This window comes from Pseudophryne corroboree, assembly GCF_028390025.1.
Source record: "Pseudophryne corroboree isolate aPseCor3 chromosome 3 unlocalized genomic scaffold, aPseCor3.hap2 SUPER_3_unloc_3, whole genome shotgun sequence".
Taxonomy (NCBI): Eukaryota; Metazoa; Chordata; class Amphibia; order Anura; family Myobatrachidae; genus Pseudophryne; species Pseudophryne corroboree.
The window spans coordinates 630,226-654,836 of NW_026967519.1; the positions used below are offsets into that span (position 1 = coordinate 630,226).

Below are 24,611 nucleotides of genomic sequence, written 5' to 3' on the forward strand. Positions count from 1 at the left end.
TTTTTTCCGTCTGGAGGTAGCCTGTGAGGTTTCTTCTTGTTGGTCATCTCCATCTTCCTCCTCACTAGCAGCTTCTGTCTGTTGTGTTTGTGTGGCTAAAGTCAATTCTCCCTCAGTTTGGTCACTATGTGTGTGTGGCAGGGTATCCCCACTCAATTGTTGTGGTTCAGAAGCAGACATTTGCAGAGTACTAGGTCCTGCCTCAACATCCGCAGAGGCGTATTCCAACATGCGCCTTTGGCACTCTAGGCGTTTTTGCTGCAATGCCATCTGCTGCTCTGCAATGCGGTCTATCTCTGCTGCGATTTGCTCACGAGAAGCCATGTTTGTGATGACATGTGTACGCCGAGGTGTGTGCGCTTATATACCTACGTGCGAATCGTTAATTCACACAGGTGTACACTGTTATTCTGGTTAATGATTGCACTGCTTATTTAAGGGCCTACTTTGCACGCTGTGAGTGTAGGTAGTTTGGAGTTTCAGTTGTTTGTTGGCTTGTGCGTGAAGGTGCTAGAGGAATTTGCAGAGTGAGTAATTGTCAAGCATACCTTTGTCCTTTTGTTTGCGTTTTGAATATAGACAGTGTTGCATTTTTTTGGCGTTTTTTCGTTTGTGAGTATTCTGGAATTCGTCTTGTTAATTTTTTGTTGTAAAAGTGTTTTTTTATATTTTTATTTTTAAAAGTTTTAAAACACATATATATTTTGCAAGTCCATTTGTGAAAATAAACCTGTGCTTCTTTGTTTTGACTGTCATTTGTGTTCTCTTGTAGGTGTTTTGTTTTGGGTGAAATAACCCTTGATTAATTTCATTTCTTGGTGTGCTACAGAACACCAAGACTTTCTTTATTTTGGAGCAGGTAAGTGCCCTTGGCCTGTGTTGGTGCTTGTTTGTTTTAATGGTCTGTATGCTGTTTTTGACTGTCATTTGTGTTCTCTTGTAGGTGTTTTGTTTTGGGTGAAATAACCCTTGATTAATTTCATTTCTTGGTGTGCTACAGAACACCAAGACTTTCTTTATTTTGGAGCAGGTAAGTGCCCTTGGCCTGTGTTGGTGCTTGTTTGTTTTAATGGTCTGTATGCTGTTTTTGACTGTCATTTGTGTTCTCTTGTAGGTGTTTTGTTTTGGGTGAAATAACCCTTGATTAATTTCATTTCTTGGTGTGCTACAGAACACCAAGACTTTCTTTATTTTGGAGCAGGTAAGTGCCCTTGGCCTGTGTTGGTGCTTGTTTGTTTTAATGGTCTGTATGCTGTTTTTGACTGTCATTTGTGTTCTCTTGTAGGTGTTTTGTTTTGGGTGAAATAACCCTTGATTAATTTCATTTCTTGGTGTGCTACAGAACACCAAGACTTTCTTTATTTTGGAGCAGGTAAGTGCCCTTGGCCTGTGTTGGTGCTTGTTTGTTTTAATGGTCTGTATGCTGTTTTTGACTGTCATTTGTGTTCTCTTGTAGGTGTTTTGTTTTGGGTGAAATAACCCTTGATTAATTTCATTTCTTGGTGTGCTACAGAACACCAAGACTTTCTTTATTTTGGAGCAGGTAAGTGCCCTTGGCCTGTGTTGGTGCTTGTTTGTTTTAATGGTCTGTATGCTGTTTTTGACTGTCATTTGTGTTCTCTTGTAGGTGTTTTGTTTTGGGTGAAATAACCCTTGATTAATTTCATTTCTTGGTGTGCTACAGAACACCAAGACTTTCTTTATTTTGGAGCAGGTAAGTGCCCTTGGCCTGTGTTGGTGCTTGTTTGTTTTAATGGTCTGTATGCTGTTTTTGACTGTCATTTGTGTTCTCTTGTAGGTGTTTTGTTTTGGGTGAAATAACCCTTGATTAATTTCATTTCTTGGTGTGCTACAGAACACCAAGACTATCTTTATTTTGGAGCAGGTAAGTGCCCTTGGCCTGTGTTGGTGCTTGTTTGTTTTAATGGTCTGTATGCTGTTTTTGACTGTCATTTGTGTTCTCTTGTAGGTGTTTTGTTTTGGGTGAAATAACCCTTGATTAATTTCATTTCTTGGTGTGCTACAGAACACCAAGACTTTCTTTATTTTGGAGCAGGTAAGTGCCCTTGGCCTGTGTTGGTGCCTGTTTGTGTTTGTTCAAAGTGTTGTGATTATGTTTGTTTTCCATTTGGGAAATAAATGTTTTTTGGGTTACCAGGATTGATCTGCAAAGTAGTGTTTTTCTTTCCTGGACTAGCTACTAAATGCCTTTTTTTGTTTAAGTATTTTTTCTTTAAATGTTGTTTTTTTTTTTTTTGGTGTTTGTGATGTGTTTGATGCTCTGAAATTTGTAAGGTATTTTTTTGGGGGATTTTTCTAAATGAAATATGTATTTTTTTGCCAAATAATATTTTTTTTTTTTTAATTTAATTTTGTTCCTGAATTGAACTCAGAAAAAATGTACGCTCCTGCAGTAAGTTGACACCACATTTTTTTTTACATTTATTGTTTGTATATTTTTGTCACTTTGTTTTTGTATTATTCAACTTTTTTATTTTTTTTCTCAAAAAAGTGTGTTATGTCAATATTTATCGCAGCCGAAGCCCTACCTCCCCAACCCACGCCAGCACTCCCACCCCAACCGCCAGCCCCACAACCGGCTCCTCATCAACCAAGGCAACGGAGGCGTGCTAGGCCACCAATTTTCAGAACCCGTGTCCTACTTTTTGGGATGCCAGATGATGTGGTGGTGCGTAGATACAGGCTGCCACCACATCTAATCCTAGACACTCTCTCCATAATAGAGAGTGATCTGGAGTATGAAATTCGGTATCCTACAGCAATACCACCATTGACACAATTCCTTGCTGTGTTACATTTTTTAGCTACAGCCTCATATCAGCATGTTGTGGGAGACCTGGTTGGCATGTCGCAGGGCCAGTTCAGTAAGGTCCTGCGGCGTGTCTGCCAGGCTTTCCTAAAGCGGGTGAAGCAATTCATTGATATGCCTTTGGATGTTGGTGCCCTAGATGTGGTGAAGCGGCAATTTGAGGAAGGTGGTAGTCGCTTCCCACATGTTATTGGGGTTGTGGATGGCACACATGTTGCTATTCAGCCACCAAGACATAATGAAGAAATTTATAGAAACAGGAAACTGTTTCATTCTCTGAATGTAATGGTTGTTTGTGGGCCATCCCTCCAGATCCTTTCCCTGAATGCCAAGTTTACTGGAAGTTCACATGATGCATATGTCATTAGACAATCAGGGATATGGCAGAGATTAAGATCAAGTCAACGAGCAGACATGTGGTTATTGGGTGAGTTGTTGCTTAAATTTTTAAAACCAAAAAAAGTAACTTGACAAATATACTATTTCTAATTTTTGGATTTTCTTCCAACAGGAGACCGTGGATATCCTTGCACCCCCTGGCTCATGACTCCTTACCGTAATCCCAGGCCAGGACCACAGATGGCATTTAACTCCGCGCTTACTGCCACTAGGCAGCTGGTGGAGCGCACAATTGGTGTCCTTAAAGGGCGGTTTCGTGTGCTCCACCGCACTGGTGGCGACATCATGTATTCGCCGGAGATGGCAAGTAAAATAGTGGTCCTGTGCGCAATACTACATAATATCGCGGTAAGGAGTAGTGTAGAGCTTCCTCAGGCAGAGGAATTGCCTGATGAGGAGCCAGGGGTTGTTCGACACTTTGGTGGGGGGAGTGTTACACGGAGGGGGAGCCAAGTCAGGGCAAGGATTGTTGCCGAATATTTCAGGTATAGTGTTTTTTTTTTCTATTTTAACATATTTTATAACACAGTATGCTTATGTTTTTTTAAAAATGTTGACATTTTGTATGATATTGTAAAGTGATTGTGTAAGGCTTTTGTTGTGTTGGAATGGTTAATTTTTATTCTCGCCAAAATCCAAAAACACGTTAAGCTTACAATGTTTAGTTAGAAAACAAAATACTGTAATGTTGCTAAATAGTGTCCTTATTTGTTTTATATCCTCAAATCCTGATTATGTAAACAAACACACAAACAAATGATAATCAATGTTGCCCACTTTGTGACTGTCCAGCTGAATGATCACACAAACTGTGGTGAGTACACATATATGTATAGTAATTTTAAAAAAACTGTGTGTCTCTGTGTCTGTTTGTGTTTTTTTTTTTTTTTTGGTTTATGATAAATATTTGCTTCTGCTAATGCGTATTTCCGCTCGTGCGAAATAACACTCTGCTCTTCACAGCATTGCAAAGATCAATAAAGTTATTAGAAATGACAACATAGATTTTGGACCAATCACATGCTAAAAGACACTATAAATATATGCCCAAATAAGGAAAACGCCATTGCCATGATGCGTGCAGCACCGTTCACCAGGCGGGAGCTCCGCGTGCTGGTTGCGGTGATGGACCGCCGCGTAGGCCGCGTTGGGCGCTTCATCCCCAATCGGGTTAAGCGCGAGGCCTACGCGGAGGTCCGCCGCCTGCTGCGGACTCGCGTCCGCAGCAGGCGGACAATCATCCAACTTGAGAGGAGGTGGAGTGATCTCCGCAGGAGGACTCCCGATCTGTTGGCGGAGATCCGCCAGCAAATACGAACTATGCATACACGAAGTAAGTTACATTACATAAGATTATTCGCCTAAATTGTGCTAATGGGGGAAATTCCAAGTTGTTTGCAGCTGGAATTTAGTGAACAATTGGGCAAAACCATGTGCACTGCAGGGGAAGCATATTTAACATGTGCAGAGAGAGTAAGATTTGGGAGGGGTGTGTTCAATCTGCAAAATATTTTGGATTGTAAAAATAAATCAGCCTGTATTTACCCTGCACAGAATAAAATAACCCACCAAAATCTAACTCTCTCTGCACATGTTATATCTGCCTCCCCTGCAGTGCACATGGTTTTGGCCAATTGCAAACTAAATTCCTGCGGGAATCCCCTTGGAATTACCCACAATTTACACTAAGTGGTAGGCTAATTGCAACCTTGAGTGTCCTTTTTTTGAAAAGAGGACAGTGTGTGTGGTTAGGGCAAACAGTACTGACTGTAGCAAAGTGCCACCAAACAAGTGCATGTTTGACATAATTAATAACCAGGAAGGTAACTGACCCCAAAATCTAGATCAGTGCTGTCTATATAATAAGGTGCCTGGAATAGTGATCTGGTGAGGTTGCCTAGACCAGGCAATATGACTCAATGGAAGAGATTAAGAAATGAGCTTCAAAATAATACTTTGGACTCATTTAGTTTGATGTGGGCAACATGAAGAGATTTTTACAATGTTAATTTTTAATCCAAAAATTAAAATTATTATTTTACATGGAACAGAACAGTGAAATTTCTAAATGTTTACTATGTAATTTAACATGATAACTATATTTTTTAATAATTAACATTATAGGACGACAACAACGGCAGAGATCGCAGCCCCCTTCCCCTTCCCAGTCCCCCTCCCCTTCTCAATCCCCCTCCCCTTCCCAGTCCCCCTCCCCTTCTCAATCCCCCTCCCCTTCCCAGTCCACATCAGCTTCCCACGCCCCTTCAGCTTCCCAGGCCCCCTCAACTTCCCACTCCCCCTCAGCTTCCCAGTCCCCCTCAGCTTCCCAGTCCCCCTCAGCTTCCCAGTCCCCCTCAGCTTCCCAGTCCCCCTCAGCTTCCAACGCCCCCTCAGCTTCCCAGGCCCACTCCACTTTCCACTCCCCTTCTCACCCCACCTCTCCATCTCTTTCTGTGACCCCTTCTCCTCCTTCCCATACCCCTTCTCCTTCCACTTCAAAATCCCCTTCTCAGCCCCCCTCACCCTCTATTGCCTTAACTTTCTCTCCGCACCCCTCGCCCTCACAATCAGACCCACCCTCTGAAAAAAAATCCCCAATCCAGCCTCCTTCCCCCATCCAGCCTCCTTCCCCCATCCCTCCTCCTTCCCCAATCCCTCCTCCTTCCCCCATCCACCCGCCTTCACCCATCCAGCCGCCTTCCCCACCCAGTGAGTGGGCACAAGAAGCCCCAGATGTGTTTCCTGCAAGCCATCATGTTGCAGAGGAAAGTAAGTGTTTTAACATGTTAACAAAAAACACAAAACCTACTAACACTTACAATGACAAAACATGCAGTGTTGTACTGTTGGAATTGTTGTACCAAGGACAACTATTTGTGTGATTATTCATCATCTACATGTTGCATTTCCATTTTTGAGAGTGAAATTATATGTACAGTGTTTATGTAGCCAATGTTTTGTGTGTCCACTGTAGGTCGACACTCATTTGGTCGACAGGTTTGCCAGGACAACAGGCTTTATATGTGTTAGGTTTTGATGGAAACAGTTAGACCAGAGTGGAGTTTAGTATGTTGTTGGTCTTTTACACTTGTGCCTGTGTAGTCTTCATATTTGCACTTACAAATCACATGCTTCACTTTGTTAGGCAGCCTAATGACACAATGATTTGTGGTGTGAAAGTTACACTCTGAAAATTATGTTTGGATACATTCAAACCTGTTTGACCTTATTTAGTAAGGGCAGCTTTCAGGGATTGTGGGCATGCTAGGATATGTTGTCCTTCTGAAGATGTTGATATGCAGTGTGATGATGCAGGGCCAACCCCCCAAAAACGTAATTCTTGTCACTCCAGATGTGAATGAATGCCAACATGGTGTAACATTTACTAAGATGGTAGTTCTCTTTAACATGGGATGTTGCCCATAGCAACCAATAAGATTATACTTGATTTTTTAAAGCACTTCTACAAGATAATATTCTTAATTTGGATTGTTTGCTATGGTCAACGTTTTAACTTAAATAGAACTCACAGAGTAGTAAATGTATCCCATGGTCTGGTACACTTTTCAAAGCCAAAAAATAAAAAAATGCTGAGCAGGCTTGTGTGTTGTTCTGCTAATGATTTTTCAGTAAAACAGCCATGATGTAGTAACTTTGCCATTAAAGCAGGCCAGTCCAAACTGCGGCACTCCAGCTGTTGAGAAACTAAACATCCAAGCATGCCCTGACACAGCTTTTGCATTCTCGGACCCAAAAACTGTGTCAAGGAATGCTGGTATATGTAGTTTCACAACAGCTGGAGGGCCGCAGTTTAGACAGGCCTGCATTAAAGTGTGGTTTGTTCCTTGCTTGTAGAATAGGTATTGTGAGTAAGTTAGTAATGTTTATGTTGCCTCTTAATTACAGATGTTGCAGTTGGAGATCCCACAACTTTTGCGGCCATTCTGGATACCATGCAACAAAATCTGCTATCCTTGCTGGCTTGTGTGGAGCAGCTTAAAAAATTTCCATGATTGTTTATTTTTAAAAATTATATATTTTCAGTTTAAATTTTAACAAATTTTAAAAAATAAAATAAAAAATAATCATAATTCAAGTTAAGCGGGTGTTGTGTTTATTAATGCAATAAAGGAACAGCAGATTGCCTATCATACATTTATTACCTTAAACATTTCACACATCTAATGTACGTTGTTAAAAAAAAATAAAAAAAATTAGATTGTTATTGTCTAAATAAACATGCAAACACCTTCATTCACAAAATTAAACTCTACACCAAAAAAAATGTTATAAAAAATTAGACCAGGCACATTTCAAACATCTATCTTTATATTTTTAAAAATAAAATGTTGCAGGACAATTATGCCTACAAAGTGTTCCTCAGGTATTTTTAAAAGACTTAATTGATCATGAACATTACAATTCCTTACACTAATTGGATTCGTAATTGAGGAGGGCTTGTGGACTTTTAACAGAAAGGTGTAATTCCACTTAATAGGAAAAAAAACCCATTGTGGTGCGTTTGGGCGAAAAAGTGAGCACTTTTAATTATGAATGTGTAAATCTACTACAACTTAGTATTTTTACGATGAAGTATGTGTTAATGCGATGGTTTCGCATTGCTGCGATGTTTTCGCATTGCTGCGATGTCATTTGGCGTACGCCCACTTTGTGTAATACTGCGTACGAATGAGCAAAAATACGTTGGGGGCGGTTGTTCGCTAATTTACTACGTTAACGCAACTTTGCGAATAGGTTGTGCGAACGAAAAACTTAGCGATCAACTCGGAATGAGGGCCCTTATTTTTTGAACACTGATCTGGATTAATAACGAAAACTGGTGATATTGGTTAATGAGTAATCACCAACTGTAGTGGTAACTAACTAGTGAGTTCTATGTGTCTTTAACAATCACTTTGTGTATAGGTATATACATAATATATATTTTGTGTGCTCATTACTACGGTAGGTGGTTTGTGGATAATAAATGTTTACTGTTTTAAGAAATTATCCGGTCTTTAGTGTTAAAATGTATGCACCAAATTTTGTGATGATGTATACCAGGGAAGGCCTTTGTAGTGGGCAGATGGCCGTCTGGTCCAACTCTGAATCGGGCCACAATGTCTGAGTCAGCCTCGACATTTGCCTCTACCAAGGATGAATATAAAAGTGTCAGTAAGCGCAGTCGCAGTGGTTTAAAATATATAATTGTTTAACTTTTTATTGAAGCAAAGTATCATACAATCGTAAATATAAAAGAAAATTAATATTGTGTACATTACAGTGTAATTAAACAATAAATTCAAAGACGTTGTACAAATCTGTTGTCTGCATATCTCGTTTCTTTCAGACGTTCAATCACAGAAAACGACACAAAAGTCCAAAGATCGCACAGTATTGTTGATTTCGGCTAGAACATCATATTATGCCAGCTATCATTCACATCCAACAAGAACTTGTTAAGAAATACTTGTGCTAGAAAAAACAAAAACGTTTTCTGCGCTCGCCCCTATTAATATTATTTATAAATACTGTAAGGGACAATACAAGGATTTATCAGATGATCTGTTTATCAAAAAAATGCTACACAGGACAGGAGGACACCCCCTGCGGTTAGAAGAAAAAAACATTTCATACACAACGGAGGAAAGGGTTCTTTACAGTAAGAGCAGTAAGGATTTGGAATTATCTACCAGAGGAAGTAGTAATGGTGGACTCACTAAATAAGTGGATTAGATAAATTCCTAACTGATTGAAATATCCAAGGTTACTGCATCTACATTATACTTAATTTTATAATACAGGTTGAACTCGATGGATATTTGTCTTTTTTCAACCTCACCAACTATGTAACTATGTAAGAGAGATACACTCTGTGAAGTATGTTCAGAAAAATTTCTTTATTGGTTTAAAAATATTTGAATCATTTCCAATAAAACAAAGTTGCTCAGAGTTACACCAGTGTATCACTTTCCATATATAATTCCCCTCCGCAGTGTCACATGACTTGGCTGTGATCTTTGGAAGCAATAGGAGTTGTTGTATTGTCATGAGACGCTTGAATAATGTTTATCCCCATTTGTTTGTAGATCTGCTGTAATTGGATATAAATCCTGACTGGTCTGGATGGATCACATCTCCTAGATGAAAATGAATCCTTTTTGTCAAGGTCTTGGCTAAACGTAACATTTAGGGCCGGATGTAATGCCGTCCCAGGTGGCCGGAGGTGCGGGTTGCCCGTCACACTTGTAAATAACTGGTGCTTTAAAAAATGTCCAAGACATAGGGGGTCATTCCAACCCGATCGCTCGCTGCAGTTTATCGCAGCGATTGGGTCGGAACTGCGTCGTTGCCTAGCGATCGCCTCTGCCTGATTGACAGGCAGAAGCGGTCGCAGGGCGGGAGGGGGCGGCACGACAGTGTTTGGCCGCAGGCATGGCCAGACCGTGCGGGGGGCGGGCCGCAGCGGCTGGGTGACATCACACGCAGCCGCTGCGACCAGGGGCAGCGACGATCAACTCCCGGCCAGCCGCAGGAGCTGCACTGTCCGGGAGTTACTCCACAAGTACATAAGCATGGCCGCTGTGCGATGCTTCTGTACTTGTGCGGGGGAGGGGGGGGGTGGACTAGCCCTGTGCTGGGCGTCCCCCCGCATGTCTGGGAACATGATCATAGCTGTGCTAAATTTACACAGCTACGATAACTCGGAATGACCCCCATAACCACGCCTTATAAATGATTGACTCTTTAGAAAGAAAAAAAAGTCAGATTTCGGCTGGCAACACGGCCCTTAGTATTTAAAAGGGAAACTATAGGATTCACAAAGACCAATGTTCTTAACTTTTTATGGAATAACCACCAGTAAGCTGGAGAGGTGACTGGGGATGTAAAATGTGAGCTGAGGAAAATAAGAATTTACTTACCGATAATTCTATTTCTCGTAGTCCGTAGTGGATGCTGGGAACTCCGTAAGGACCATGGGGAATAGCGGCTCCGCAGGAGACAGGGCACAAAAGTAAAGCTTTAGGACTACCTGGTGTGCACTGGCTCCTCCCCCTATGACCCTCCTCCAAGCCTCAGTTAGGATACTGTGCCCGGAAGAGCTGACACAATAAGGAAGGATTTTGAATCCCGGGTAAGACTCATACCAGCCACACCAATCACACCGTACAACTTGTGATCTAAACCCAGTTAACAGCATGATAACAGAGGAGCCTCTGGATAGATGGCTCACAACAACAATAACCCGATTTAGTTAACAATAACTATGTACAAGTATTGCAGATAATCCGCACTTGGGATGGGCGCCCAGCATCCACTACGGACTACGAGAAATAGAATTATCGGTAAGTAAATTCTTATTTTCTCTGACGTCCTAGTGGATGCTGGGAACTCCGTAAGGACCATGGGGATTATACCAAAGCTCCCAAACGGGCGGGAGAGTGCGGATGACTCTGCAGCACCAAATGAGAGAACTCCAGGTCCTCCTTAGCCAGGGTATCAAATTTGTAAAATTTTGCAAACGTGTTTGCCCCTGACCAAGTAGCTGCTCGGCAAAGTTGTAAAGCCGAGACCCCTCGGGCAGCCGCCCAAGATGAGCCCACCTTCCTTGTGGAATGGGCTTTTACAGATTTTGGCTGTGGCAGCCCTGCCACAGAATGTGCAAGCTGAATTGTATTACAAATCCAACGAGCAATAGTCTGCTTAGAAGCAGGAGCACCCAGCTTCTTGGGTGCATACAGGATAAACAGCGAGTCAGATTTTCTGACTCCAGCCGTCCTGGAAACATATATTTTCAGGGCCCTGACTACGTCCAACAACTTGGAGTCCTCCAAGTCACTAGTAGCCCCAGGTACCACAATAGGTTGGTTCAGATGAAACGCTGAAACCACCTTAGGGAGAAAATGAGGACGAGTCCTCAATTCCGCCCTGTCTGAATGGAAGATCAGATAAGGGCTTTTACAGGATAAAGCCGCCAATTCTGACACGCGCCTGGCCGAGGCCAGGACCAACAGCATGACCACTTTCCATGTGAGATATTTTAACTCCACAGATTCAAGTGGTTCAAACCAATGTGACTTTAGGAACCCCAAAACTACATTGAGATCCCAAGGTGCCACTGGAGGCACAAAAGGAGGCTGTATATGCAGTACCCCTTTGACAAACGTCTGAACTTCAGGAACTGAAGCTAGTTCTTTCTGGAAGAAAATCGACAAGGCCGAAATTTGAACCTTAATGGACCCCAATTTTAGACCCATAGACACTCCTGTTTGCTGGAAATGCAGGAATCGACCTAGTTGAAATTCCTCCATCGGGGCCTTACTGGCCTCGCACCACGCAACATATTTTCGCCAAATGCGGTGATAATGCTTTGCGGTTACATCCTTCCTGGCTTTGATCAGGGTAGGGATGACTTCATCCGGAATGCCTTTTTCCTTCAGGATCCGGCGTTCAACCGCCCTGCCGTCAAACGCAGCCGCAGTAAGTCTTGGAATAGACAGGGTCCTTGCTGGAGCAGGTCCCTTCTTAGAGGTAGAGGCCACGGGTCCTCCGTGAGCATCTCTTGAAGTTCCAGGTACCAAGCCCTTCTTGGCCAATCCGGAGCCACGAGTATAGTTCTTACTCCCCTCCGTCTCATAATTCTCAGTACTTTTGGTATGAGAGGAAGAGGAGGGAACACATACACTGACTGGTACACCCACGGTGTTACCAGAGCGTCCACAGCTATTGCCTGAGGGTCCCTTGACCTGGCGCAATACCTGTCCAATTTTTTGTTTAGGCGGGATGCCATCATGTCCACCTTTGGTTTTTCCCAACGGTTTACAATCATGTGGAAGACATCTGGGTGAAGTCCCCACTCTCCCGGGTGGAGGTCGAGTCTGCTTCCCAGTTGTCCACTCCCGGAATGAACACTGCTGATAATGCTATCACATGATTTTCCGCCCAGCGAAAAATCCTTGCAGCTTCTGCCATTGCCCTCCTGCTTCTTGTGCCGCCCTGTCTGTTCATGTGGGCGACTGCCGTGATGTTGTCCGACTGGATCAGCACCGGCTGACCTTGAAGCAGAGGTCTTGCTGGGCTTAGGGCATTGTAAATGGCCCTTAGCTCCAAGATATTTATGTGAAGTGATGTCTCCAGGCTTGACCACAAGCCCTGGAATTTTTTTCCCTGTGTGACTGCTCCCTAGCCTCGCAGGCTGGCATCCGTGGTCACCAGGACCCAGTCCTGAATGCCGAATCTGCGGCCCTCTAGAAGATGAGCACTCTGCAACCACCACAGGAGAGACACCCTTGTCTTTGGTGACATGGTTATCCGCTGATGCATCTGAAGATGCGATCCGGACCATTTGTCCAGCAGGTGCCACTGGAAAGTTCTTGCGTGGAATCTGCCGAATGGAATTGCTTCGTAGGAAGCCACCATTTTTCCCCAGGACCCTTGTGCACTGATGTACTGACACTTGGCCTGGTTTTAGGAGGTTTCTGACTAGTTCGGATAACTCCCTGGCTTTCTCCTACGGGAGGAACACCTTTTTCTGGACTGTGTCCAGGATCATCCCTAGGAATAGAAGACGTGTCGTCGGGCTCAGCTGCGATTTTGGAATATTGAGAATCCAACCGTGCTGCCGCAACACTACTTGAGATAGTGCTACCCCGACTACCAACTGTTCCCTGGATCTTGCCCTTATCAGGAGATCGTCCAAGTAAGGGATAACTAAAACTCCCTTCATTCGAAGGAGTATCATCATTTCGGCCATTACTTTGGTAAAGACCCGGGGTGCCGTGGACAAACCAAACGGCAGCGTCTGAAACTGATAGTGACAGTTCTGTACCACAAACCTGAGGTACCCTTGGTGAGAATGGTAAATTGGGACATGGAGATAAGCATCCTTGATGTCCAGAGACGCCATATAATCCCCTTCTTCCAGGTTCGCAATCACCGCTCTGAGTGACTCCATCTTGAATTTGAACCTTTGTATGTAAGTGTTCAAGGATTTCAGATTTAAAATAGGTCTCACCGAGCCGTCCGGCTTCGGTACCACAAACAGCGTGGAATAATACCCCTTTCCCTGTTGTAGGAGGGGTACCTTGATTATCACCTGCTGGGAATACAGCTTGTGAATGGCTTCCAATACCGCCTCCCTGTCGGAGGGAGACGTCGGTAAAGCAGACTTTAGGAAACGGCGAGGGGGAGACGTCTCGAATTCCAATTTGTACCCCTGAGATACCACCTGAAGGATCCAGGGGTCCACCTGTGAGTGAGCCCACTGCACGCTGACATTTTTGAGACGGGCCCCCACCGTGCCTGAGTCCGCTAGTAAAGCCCCAGCGTCATGCTGAGGACTTGGCAGAAGCGGGAGAGGGCTTCTGTTCCTGGGAACTGGCTGTTTGCTGCAGCCTTTTTCCTCTCCCTCTGCCACGGGGCAGAAAAGAGGAGCCTTTTGCCCGCTTGCCCTTATGGGGCCGAAAGGACTGCGCCTGATAATACGGCGTCTTCTTATGTTGAGAGGCTACCTGGGGTAAAAATGTGGATTTCCCAGCCGTTGCCACCAGGTCTGTTAGACCTACCCCAAATAACTCCTCCCTTTTATAAGGCAATACTTCCATATGCCTTTTGGAATCAGCATCACCTGACCACTGTCTTGTCCATAACCCTCTTCTGGCAGAAATGGACAGCGCACTTACTCTTGATGCCAGTCGGCAAATATCCCTCTGTGCATCACGCATATATAGAAATGCATCTTTTAAATGCTCTATAGTCAGTAATATACTGTCCCTATCTAGGGTATCAATATTGTCAGTCAGGGCATCCGACCAAGCCACCCCAGCACTGCACATCCAGGCTGAGGCGATTGCTGGTCGCAGTATCACACCCGTGTGAGTGTATATACATTTTAGGATATTTTCCTGCTTTCTGTCAGCAGGTTCCTTAAGGGCGGCCGTATCCGGGGACGGTAGTGCCACCTGTTTAGACAAGCGTGTGAGCGCTTTATCCACCCTAGGGGGTGTTTCCCAACGTGCCCTATCCTCTGGCGGGAAGGGGTATGATGCTAATAAATTTTTAGGAATTAACAGTTTTTTATCGGGGGGAACCCACGCATCATCACACACTTCATTTAATTCCTCAGATGCAGGAAAAACTACAGGCAGTTTTTTCTCACTAAACATAATACTCTTTTTAGTGGTACTGGTATTATCAGAAATATGTAAAACATTTTTCATAGCCTCAATCATGTAACGTGTTGCCCTACTGGAAGTCACATTCGTCTCTTCATCGTCGACACTGGAGTCAGTATCCGTGTCGGCGTCTGTATCTGCCATCTGAGGTAACGGGCGTTTTAGAGCCCCTGATGGCTTTCGAGATGCCTGGACAGGCACAGGCTGAGTAGCCGGCTGTCTCATGTCATCAATCTTTTGTAAAGAGCTGACACTGTCACGTAATTCCTTCCATAAGCTCAGCCACTCAGGTGTCGACTCCCTAGGGGGTGACATCTCCATTACAGGCAATTGCTCCGCCTCCACACCATTTTCCTCATCATACATGTCGACACAATCGTACCGACACACAGCACACACACAGGGAATGCTCTGATAGAGGACAGGACCCCACTAGCCCTTTGGCGAGACAGAGGGAGAGTATGCCAGCACACACCAGAGCGCTATATATATACAGGGATAACCTTATAGAAGTGTTTTTCCCCTTATAGCTGCTGTTTTATTAATACTGTGCCTAATTAGTGCCCCCCTCTCTTTTTTAACCCCTTTCTGTAGTGTAGTAACTGCAGGGGAGAGCCAGGGAGCTTCCCTCCAACGGAGCTGTGAGAGAAAATGGCGCCAGTGTGCTGAGAAGATAGGCTCCGCCCCTTTTTCGCAGACTTTTCTCCTGCATTTTTATGGATTCTGGCAGGGGTTAAAATACATCTATATAGCCCTGGGGGTTATATGTGATGTATGTTTGCCAGCCAAGGTGTTTTTATTGCTGCTCAGGGCGCCCCCCCTAGCGCCCTGCACCCTCAGTGACCGCAGTGTGAGGTGTGTATGAGGAGCAATGGCGCACAGCTGCAGTGCTGTGCGCTACCTTGGTGAAGACTGATGTCTTCTGCCGCCGATTTTACGGACCTCTTCTGGCTCTGTAAGGGGGCCGGCGGCGCGGCTCTGGGACTGGACTCCGAGGCTGGGCCTATGTTCGGTCCCTCTGGAGCTAATGGTGTCCAGTAGCCAAGAAGCCCAAGCTGGCTGCAAGCAGGCAGGTTCGCTTCTTCTCCCCTTAGTCCCTCGATGCAGTGAGCCTGTTGCCAGCAGGTCTCACTGAAAATAAAAAACCTAAAACTAAACTTTCACTAAGAAGCTCAGGAGAGCCCCTAGTGTGCACCCTTCTCGGCCGGGCACAAAAATCTAACTGAGGCTTGGAGGAGGGTCATAGGGGGAGGAGCCAGTGCACACCAGGTAGTCCTAAAGCTTTACTTTTGTGCCAGTCTCCTGCGGAGCCGCTATTCCCCATGGTCCTTACGGAGTTCCCAGCATCCACTAGGACGTCAGAGAAATATACGTTATGGTAAGAACTTACCGTTGATAACGGTATTTCTCCTTTGTCCACAGGATAACATTGGGATATGCTTGAGCGTCAGCGGATTGGCACCAAATCAATCACGAGCTTTGTGGCCACTCAGGATGCACCGGGCTCGTCTATATAATCCCGCCCACCGACAGTTGTTTCCAAAGCATTTAGGCAGGAGCATTATGTAGAACCCTATTCAGGCGAGAAGAACACACATGCACACCCTTCCACACAAGAGGGAAGAGGTTAGTGAGTATAAAGATTCTCAAATCAGGTGCGTCTGGGTGGGATCCCTGTGGACATAGGAGAAATACCATTATCAACGGTGAGTTCTTACCATAATGTATATTTCTCCGGCTTGGTCCACAGGTTATAGACTGGATAACATTGGGATTTCCCAAAGCAAATTTTTAGTGGTGGGGACGCTCCTGATTGGACAGGAGAACCTTTCGCCCGAATTCAGCGTCATGAGAGGCAAAGGTATCCAAGGCATAATGTCTAATGAATGTGTTAATGGAAGACCATGTGGCTACCTTACATATCTGTTCTGCAGTAGCACCATGTTGTGCTGCCCATGAAGGACCTATCTTACGTGTAGAGTGAGCAGAGACATTAGCCGAAACAGGGAGATCAGCTTGAGAATATGCTTCTGAAAAATAGTCATTCGAAGCCATCTTGCTAGCGTCTGTTTAGTAGCAGGCCATCCCCTCTTATGAAATCCGTAGAGAATGAAGAGAGAATCTGTCTTTCTGACAGCACTGGTACGATCTACGTTGATTCTTAATGCACGGACTACGTCCAGCGACGCTTCTCCCGCAGACAGTCCCGCTACCTGAAAAGCCGGGACCACAATTTCTTCATTAAGGTGAAACTTAGAGACCACGATTGGAAGATAACCAGATTTAGTTCTGAGAACTGCTTCATCTGGATAAAAAAAAAAAAAAAATCAGAAAAGGAGACTTACACGACAGCGCTCCTAAATCTGATTCTCTTCTAGCTGATGCCATAGTCAGAAGAAAGCGTACTTTAGCTGTCAACCATTTAAGATCCACTTAAGTGGTTAAAACGGAGAACCCTGGAGGGCTTTGAGAACCAGACTTAAATCCCAAGATACTGCAGGAGGAACAAAGGGTGGCTGAATGCGCATCATTCCCTGGAAAAAAAAGGACGCACATCCTGTAAAGCAGCAATTTTCTTTTGCAACCATACAGTTAATGCTGAAACTTGAACTCTCAAGGAAGCCACCTTCAAACCCTTATCCATTCCTACCTGAAGGAAATCTAAGATTCTGGATACTCTGAAAGATCTTAGATTCATATTTCTTTCACTGCACCAATGAATATAGGCTTGCCATATTCTGTGATAAATGCGAGCAGAGGAAGGTTTCCTTGCTCTAAGCATTGTTTGAATTACCTGTTGTGAAAAACCTCTAGATCTTATGATAGAGGTTACAACAGCCATGCCGTCAAAGACAGCCGATCCAGATGCTTGTGACAACAAGGACCCTGCATTAGTAGATCTGGACGTTGAGGGGGCAGAATTGGTGCATCCAACGACATCCTCTGCAGATCTATGTACCAATGCCTCCTTGGCCAAGCCGGAGCTATTAGACTCACGGCATCCTTTGCTTGCTTTATTTTCCTCACCACCCTGGGTAGCAGGGAGATTGGAGGAAACAGATATGCCAGATGAAATTCCCATTTCCACTAGGGTCGCTCTGGGGTCTTTTGTTCTTGACCCATATACCGGAACTTTGCGATTCAGACGGGACGCCATGAGATCTATCTCTGGCAACCCCCACTTGTCTACTAGAGTCTGAAAGACCTCCGGGTGTAGAGCCCATTCGGTTTCCTAAATGGTGTGCCGACTGAGAAAGTCCACTTCCCAGTTTAGGACTCCTGGAACGAATACTGAGGATAATGCTGGAAGATGGAGTTCTGCCCACTTTAGTATGTGACTTACCTCCTCCATTGCTCCTTGGCTGCGAGTTCCTCCCTGATGGTTGAGGTACGCTACTGCCGTTGCATTGTCCAAGCGGATCTGGACTGGTTTTCCTTGCAGAATGTCATTTGCCTGAATCAGTGCCATGTATATGGCTCGTAATTCCAACAAATTTATTGGCAGGCAACTTTCTTTTTTGGTCCATTGTCCCTGGAACCATAATTTTCCAGACACTGCTCCCCAGCCCTGAAGACTGGCATCCGTTGTGAGGATCTCCCAATCTGATACCCTAAAGGGTCTCCCCTTGTCTAGATGGGATGTCTGTAGCCACCAGGCTAACAATCTTTTTACCCTTACCGGAAGTACTACAACTTGTTTCTTTATTGTCTGATTTACTCCATTCCATCTGGTTAGAATCAGATGTTGTAAAGGTCTTGAGTGGAATTGTGCATATTCCACCCTGTCGAATGTCAACACCATCAACCCCATCACTCGCATAGCCGTGTGAACTGATATTGTTTGACTGTGCAACAATACCTGAATCATCAACTGCATCTTGGATATTTTTCCCACAGGTAGAATTATCCTCTGCAGACCTGAATCCAATACAGCCCGTAAGTGAATCATCCGTTTTTAGAGACGACTTTGCCCAATTTATGAGCCATCCATGTTTTTGTAGACAAGTTATTGTCTGTTGGAGATGAGTCAAAATCAATTCCTGGGACTGTGCCAGGATTAAAAGATCGGCGACGTATGGAAATATTCTTATCCCCTGTTTGCGGAGATAAGCTGCCATAACCACCATAATCTTGGTGAATACTCTGGGGGCTGTGGCCAACCCAAAGGGTAAGGCTTGGAACTGAAAATGTTGCTGGAGGATAGCGAACCTGAGATAACACTGATGGGACAATGCTATTGGCACATGCATGTAAGTATCCTGTATAGCCAGAGATACCATGTAATTCCCTGGTTCCATGGCCAAAATGATGAAACGTAATGTTTCCATATGGAACCTCGGTACCCAAATGTATTTGTTCAACATTTTGAGATTGAGAATGGATAAAAACGACCCATTTGATTTCCGGACAAAGAATAGGTTGGAGTAAAACCCCTTCCTCCGTGGTTCCAGAGGTACTGGGATGATTACTCCTGGCTGAAGCAATTTGTGAATTGCTTCTTGCAGTGCCCTGACCCTCGTCTTTATGCGAGACGGGCTGGTACAAAAAAACCTTAGAGGAGGCTGTTTTTTGAATGGGAAAACATAACCCCGAGATACCACTTCTTGCACCCAAGCGTCTGTTGTCGACTGTTGCCATATGTGTGCAAACTAAAGAAGACGGCCCCCTACCTTGGAGTCCCCCAAGTGGAGGCCCGCACCCTCAGGCTGATGGTTTCTGTTCTGGTTTGGAAGCTGGCCCTCTAGTAGCACACTGCTTCCTCGTTTTACCAGAGACTTATTGTACTGGATTTGCTTAGGTTCATTCTTACCTTTTGTTTTACCATGCCACCGAAATGGCCTAAAACCTGAACCCCTAGGTTTAGGAGTATAACTGGCAGGAAATTTCACCTTCTTGGATTCAGCTTCTGACTCCAGAATTTCTGTCAATTTCTTACCAAAAAGAATGTTCCCAACAAAAGGCAAAGCTTCCAGAACCTTTTTGGATTCGGAATCAGCTTTCCATGTACGTAGCCAAATTGCTCTACGAGCGGCTACTGTTAAGGCTGAAGCTTTGTAAGCAATCGTACCCATATCCATTGCTGCTTCTTCTAGAAATAGTGCAGCCTGTTTCATATGGGCTATACGAGACTCCTGCTCCCACGTAGTTGCTAAAAGCCCATTCTCTAATTCTTCAGCCCATTCGACTACCGCTTTTGCCATCCAGGCCGAGGCTATGGACGGCCTTATGACTGCCCCTGACAGGGAAATTAAAAAAAAAACATCCACTCTCCTGTCTGTGACATCATTTAATGATGTTGAAGGCAAAGGTAAAACGGATTTTCACACCAGTCGAATGACGTGCGTATCTACTTTAGGAGGCACTTCTCTTTTTAAACAGTCCCCAGTTGGAAAAGGGTAGTACGAATCCCATTTCCTTGGGATTTGTATTTCTTATTGGGCGTAGCCCAAGGCTCCTCCATAATTTCCGTCAGTTCCTCTGACCCTGGAAAGACAGAATAGCCTTCATTGCTCCAATTAACTCAGCTATATCTTCTGAGCTGAAGCCCTCTATTTGTGCTTCATAAGGTGAAGTAGAGTATATGGAGTCGTCATCTGTTGTATCCTCCTGTGTAGCTTGCGAATTGGATGATATATTTACCTTCGGTTTATCAGCTTGTTGACATGTAGAAGCTGTAGGGTCTATACCATAAGATGGGAGCTGCATGTAAGGGTTAACTGCGTAACCTATTCCTGCGATAGGAGCTGCAGGGGCCAACCTGTCAGCTATACTGAGTCTATAGAGTCTGTGCAAACATGGCCCAGGGTGGATCTATTTGTTGTTGAACAGGGATCTGCCTATTAGTCTGCTGAAATGAAAAGCAATTTGCACACAATCCATTATTTCCCAAGGATTGAGTTATTAACCCCACCTTGCAGGATAAACATGCTTTGAGTGTTGGTGTTACTGTAGTAACATTGTCACCTTTGCCGCTCTTAGACATGATAAATAATCAACTCATCCACAGTACTACACAATCTGTGACTGAAAACACTTTATATTGCATAAAAAGTGATATCAATCCGACCCCAACCCATGCACCAGCATTGAGGTTCAGGAAAAACACTGACAAACATATATAAAGTCAGCAATCACACTAGCAGTCAGCCACATGATATTATTAGTCATATGAGCATATTATCAACTACAATACATTTCAAGTATGTAGGCATACATTTACTGTTCTCTGTATTATTCAGTTATTTTATTGTATTCAGACGCAATTGCGGAGAAAACCACAGCATTGTACAAAACTCATATGCAATAGGCACTAAACTTAACTATTCATACTAACACAGTAGATAGAAATTTAGTGCTGTATAACCCTTACTCTGTAGAGTGGGATACAGGGAGACTCACCCCACTTCCAGGATCGATCAATATGTTAACAAACTGCTGAGTGGATCCAGACGCTTCTAGTGTACACTACCGCTCCATATTTTTCATGGATACAGACGCTCAGTGAACGTTTAGTGTATGCAGATGCTCATGTCTGCGACCCAGTCTCTTAGCGGTAACTTTAGTGTATACAGACGCAGCGACCGAGTCCCCTCATGGTAGCGTCTGAGACGGAAGTGAGGTAAACAGTTCATGGCGGGAGACGCACGGTAACTGGTCATGAACTGGGGGGAGGGGCGACCAGGAGAGCGTCTGACTCCCCACTGCTGGCATCAACCCTAGGGATCACTGCCTTAAACTAATCCTGGCGCCGTATGATCGCTAAAGCACCCGTGGTGATGGTGCGCCAGCTACTGTTTGGTAGTCTCCTCCCAAATGAGTGCGGCTGTGTCCGTATTCCCCTTCTAAGCGGAACCGATGCCTTACCTTCTCCCCGTGCTCCGGCCACAGCCTGGTAACGTCTGCTGGACCTGCTAGTAATATCCGACACAGACGCCCGGCGAGACAGCACTTGTACCGTGGGTAAGCGTTGTTGCGGCCCGGCGGAGAGTTGTTGGAGCGACTCTTTCCAATATGAGTGTAAGACGCTGTTAGGAAAGATCACTCAGAAAACATAGTAAGACTATAAAAATAAATCAAATTTAAAGTTTAGGGCTGCCAAACACAGCCGCCCTGTGACCGTGGTCCGACTCCTGTCGCACCAAACAAAAAACAGATTTGACTGAGTCGGTGGGCGGGATTATATGGATGAGCCCGGTGCATCCTGGGAGGCCATAAAGCTCATGATCGATTTGGTGTCAATCCACTGACACTCCAGCATATCCCAATGTTATCCTGTGGATAACCTGTGGACCCAGCCGGAGAAGCAAGTGTTGAAAAATCTGACCGGAAATGAGGGACTTAATGTACTGAGAGCATAGATGTATGACAGAAGAGTAAAATTTACAGTACATGAAGCCGGCAGTAAAAGCAGCATTTCCTGCAGCAGCAACCCGCCAATGCAGAAGCTCTGTGCAGGTAACGGGACAGCACTGTTAGGCGCCGGGGTCCGCTCGGCGGTGCGGCCCGGCGCCTAGCAACCAGGGACGCCGTGCGCGTTCAGCCGCCGGCTCCCTGGCAACGCTAGACGCCGGGCGCACGGAGCCGCTCTGACCTTAGCAACGGGGACGCCACGTTCAGCCGCGTTCCCCGTTGCTGGGTCTGTCCTGATTACCTTATGCTGCACGGCATTTCAGTAGATTACCCTGTCTGGATCTTGATTGGAGGGTTCCTGAATAAAGGCACCCTCAGGACTTCTTACAGACGCCGGTGATAGCTTCCTGTTTGCCTGTGTCTGCTACAGAGAGTTTCCAGTCCTGCTCAGTCCGGTTGTTCCTGTCCTCAGAGATCCTTACTCGGAAATTTGTCATCTGTTCCTGGAGTCTGACCGAGCACCTTTAACATCTTGTGGTGTTCGTGAGTCGCGGCTCAGCCGTGTGTTGCGGCTTGTCCGCTTACTGTTTATTATTTAGTTACTTGTGTTCTGGAGCTTTTGCGGAGGATTCCGCTCCCACAGATCCACTCTGGTATCCAGCGGTGCTGGATAGGAGTAACGGATCAGGGGATCTTTGGTTGTCCTTTTCCCTGGCGGCTAGTCCGCACATACCTTTGGTTTAAGTTAGTTAGCTTGTAACCCCTGGCCTGGTTGCTTAGTCAGAGGGCCCCTTGTTATCACCCTGTCTCGGATTTCCCCTTGTCTCCCATTAAGACCTGCGGGGGCATCGGGGTTGGGCAGACATAATCCGCCCTTCGAACGCGGCTGCCATGGGCTCAAGCAACCATAGTCTCGCAGGGGATTTCTGATAACACGGGCGAGACAACGGAGTTAGGGCGCCAGGGGTTACTAGGCTCTCCTGCTCCCACAACCAGCATATTTTCCCTGTACTCAGACCTCTGCCATAAGATCTCCTCTGGTCTGGAGTACAGGAATCATAACATTATCACCGGCCAAACAAAAAAAAAAAAAAAAAATTTTTTTTAACTTAACAGGAGTTAATTTTTTCACTTATTCAGTTGGGAGAATTTGTCGGCCTTATGAATCCCGCCGGTGTTGGGCCAAATCCTGGCCAGCTTCTAGTTAGTCATATTCAAGAACTTACTCAGATGGTTCAGGATCTGTCCCTCCGGGTGAGGTCACAGGAAGATCTGTTACGGACTTCCCCGAGGGTCATCCCTGAACCAAAAATGCATCTGCCTGACCGTTTTTCTGGGGATAGAAAACAGTTTTTTAATTTTAAAGAGTCTTGTAAACTTTATTTTCGTTTAAGACCAGTCTCCTCAGGTACGGAGGCTCAGCGGGTTGGAATTATTATTTCTCTGCTTCAGGGGGATCCTCAGACCTGGGCTTTTGGTTTAAAGACAGACGATCCGGCCTTATCGTCTGTAGACGCCTTTTTAAAATCTTTAGGGCTATTGTATGACGACCCTGATAGAGAGGCGTCCGCGGAGAATCAGTTGCGTGCTCTTAGACAGGGTAGGAATCCCGCAGAGAATTATTGTACGGAGTTTCGCCGTTGGTCGAACGACTGTGGATGGAATGACCCAGCCCTGCGCAGTCAGTTTCGCCTCGGCTTATCTGAATCTATAAAAGACAGTCTCCTTCAGTATCCCGCTCCTGAGACTCTCGATAAACTCATGGAGCTCTCTATTAAGATAGATCGTCGGCTCAGAGAGCGGAGGGCTGAAAAAGGGGCATTTGTCGGGTCTACTCCTTGTGTTCCTTCCATTCCTGTAGACATAGAGGAGCCTATGCAGATTGGTCTCTCCAAATTGTCTCCTGAAGAAAGAACCAGGAGGCAAAATTCTGGTCTTTGTTTATACTGTGGAGGTAAGGGACATTTTGCCCGTAGTTGTCCGAACAAGTCGGGAAACTTTCTGACCAAGTGAGTTGTGAGGGGGTTCACTTTGGTCTGCAGCTCATCTCCTCAAATAATTCACTGTTGGTTCCTGCTAAAGTTTCCTTTGGCAGCCTCTGTTCCTCGGTCTCTGCTTTTGTGGACAGTGGAGCTGCAGGAAACTTTATGGATTTAACATGGGCCAAGACCTTAGGTATTCCTCAGTTAACCTTGGGTAGGTGTGTCACCATGCATGGTTTAGATGGGAGTCCCTTGTCCAATGGGGTTATTTCTCTATGTACACCTCCTGTTTTGCTCTCGGTGGGAGCTCTGCATTCTGAAAAGATTGAGTTTTTCCTTACCCATTGTCCAGCAGTTCCTGTGGTTCTGGGTCACCCTTGGCTGGCCTTTCATAATCCCATCATTGATTGGCAGTCTGGGGAGATCTTACAATGGGGTACCATCTGTAATAAAGAATGTATTACGCTTCCTATCCGAGTAGCTGCCGCCGTTCCTGCACCTATTCCTGGGGAATACCAGGATTTTATTGATGTATTTTCCAAGGGCAATGCGGATATTTTGCCTCCCCATAGGCCTTATGATTGTACCATTGAGTTAATTCCTGGTGCCACGTTGCCTAAAGGAAGGTTATATGCATTGTCTGGTCCTGAAACTGTGGCCATGAATGAGTATGTGAAAGAAAGTCTTAGGAAAGGATTTATCAGGCCATCTAAATCCCCTTTAAGTGCAGGTTTCTTCTTCGTAGAGAAGAAGAATGGTTCACTCAGACCCTGCATTGACTTTAGAGCTTTGAATAAAATCTCAGTAAAGAATACTTACCCTCTGCCGCTGATCTCTGTCCTCTTTGATCAGCTACGTTCGGCTGTGATTTTTTCT

General features: G+C 45.0%; 1 long non-coding RNA gene across 1 annotated transcript; it reads left to right on the forward strand.

Annotated features, from left to right (window-relative positions):
• The first annotated feature begins 3,652 nt into the window (after window positions 1–3,652).
• Window positions 3,653–5,896, forward strand: LOC134983992 (uncharacterized). Its single transcript, XR_010191703.1, has 3 exons — window positions 3,653–3,714; window positions 4,022–4,043; window positions 5,354–5,896. It is a non-coding gene; the product is annotated as an uncharacterized LOC134983992 (long non-coding RNA).
• Window positions 5,897–24,611: the final 18,715 nt, after the last annotated feature.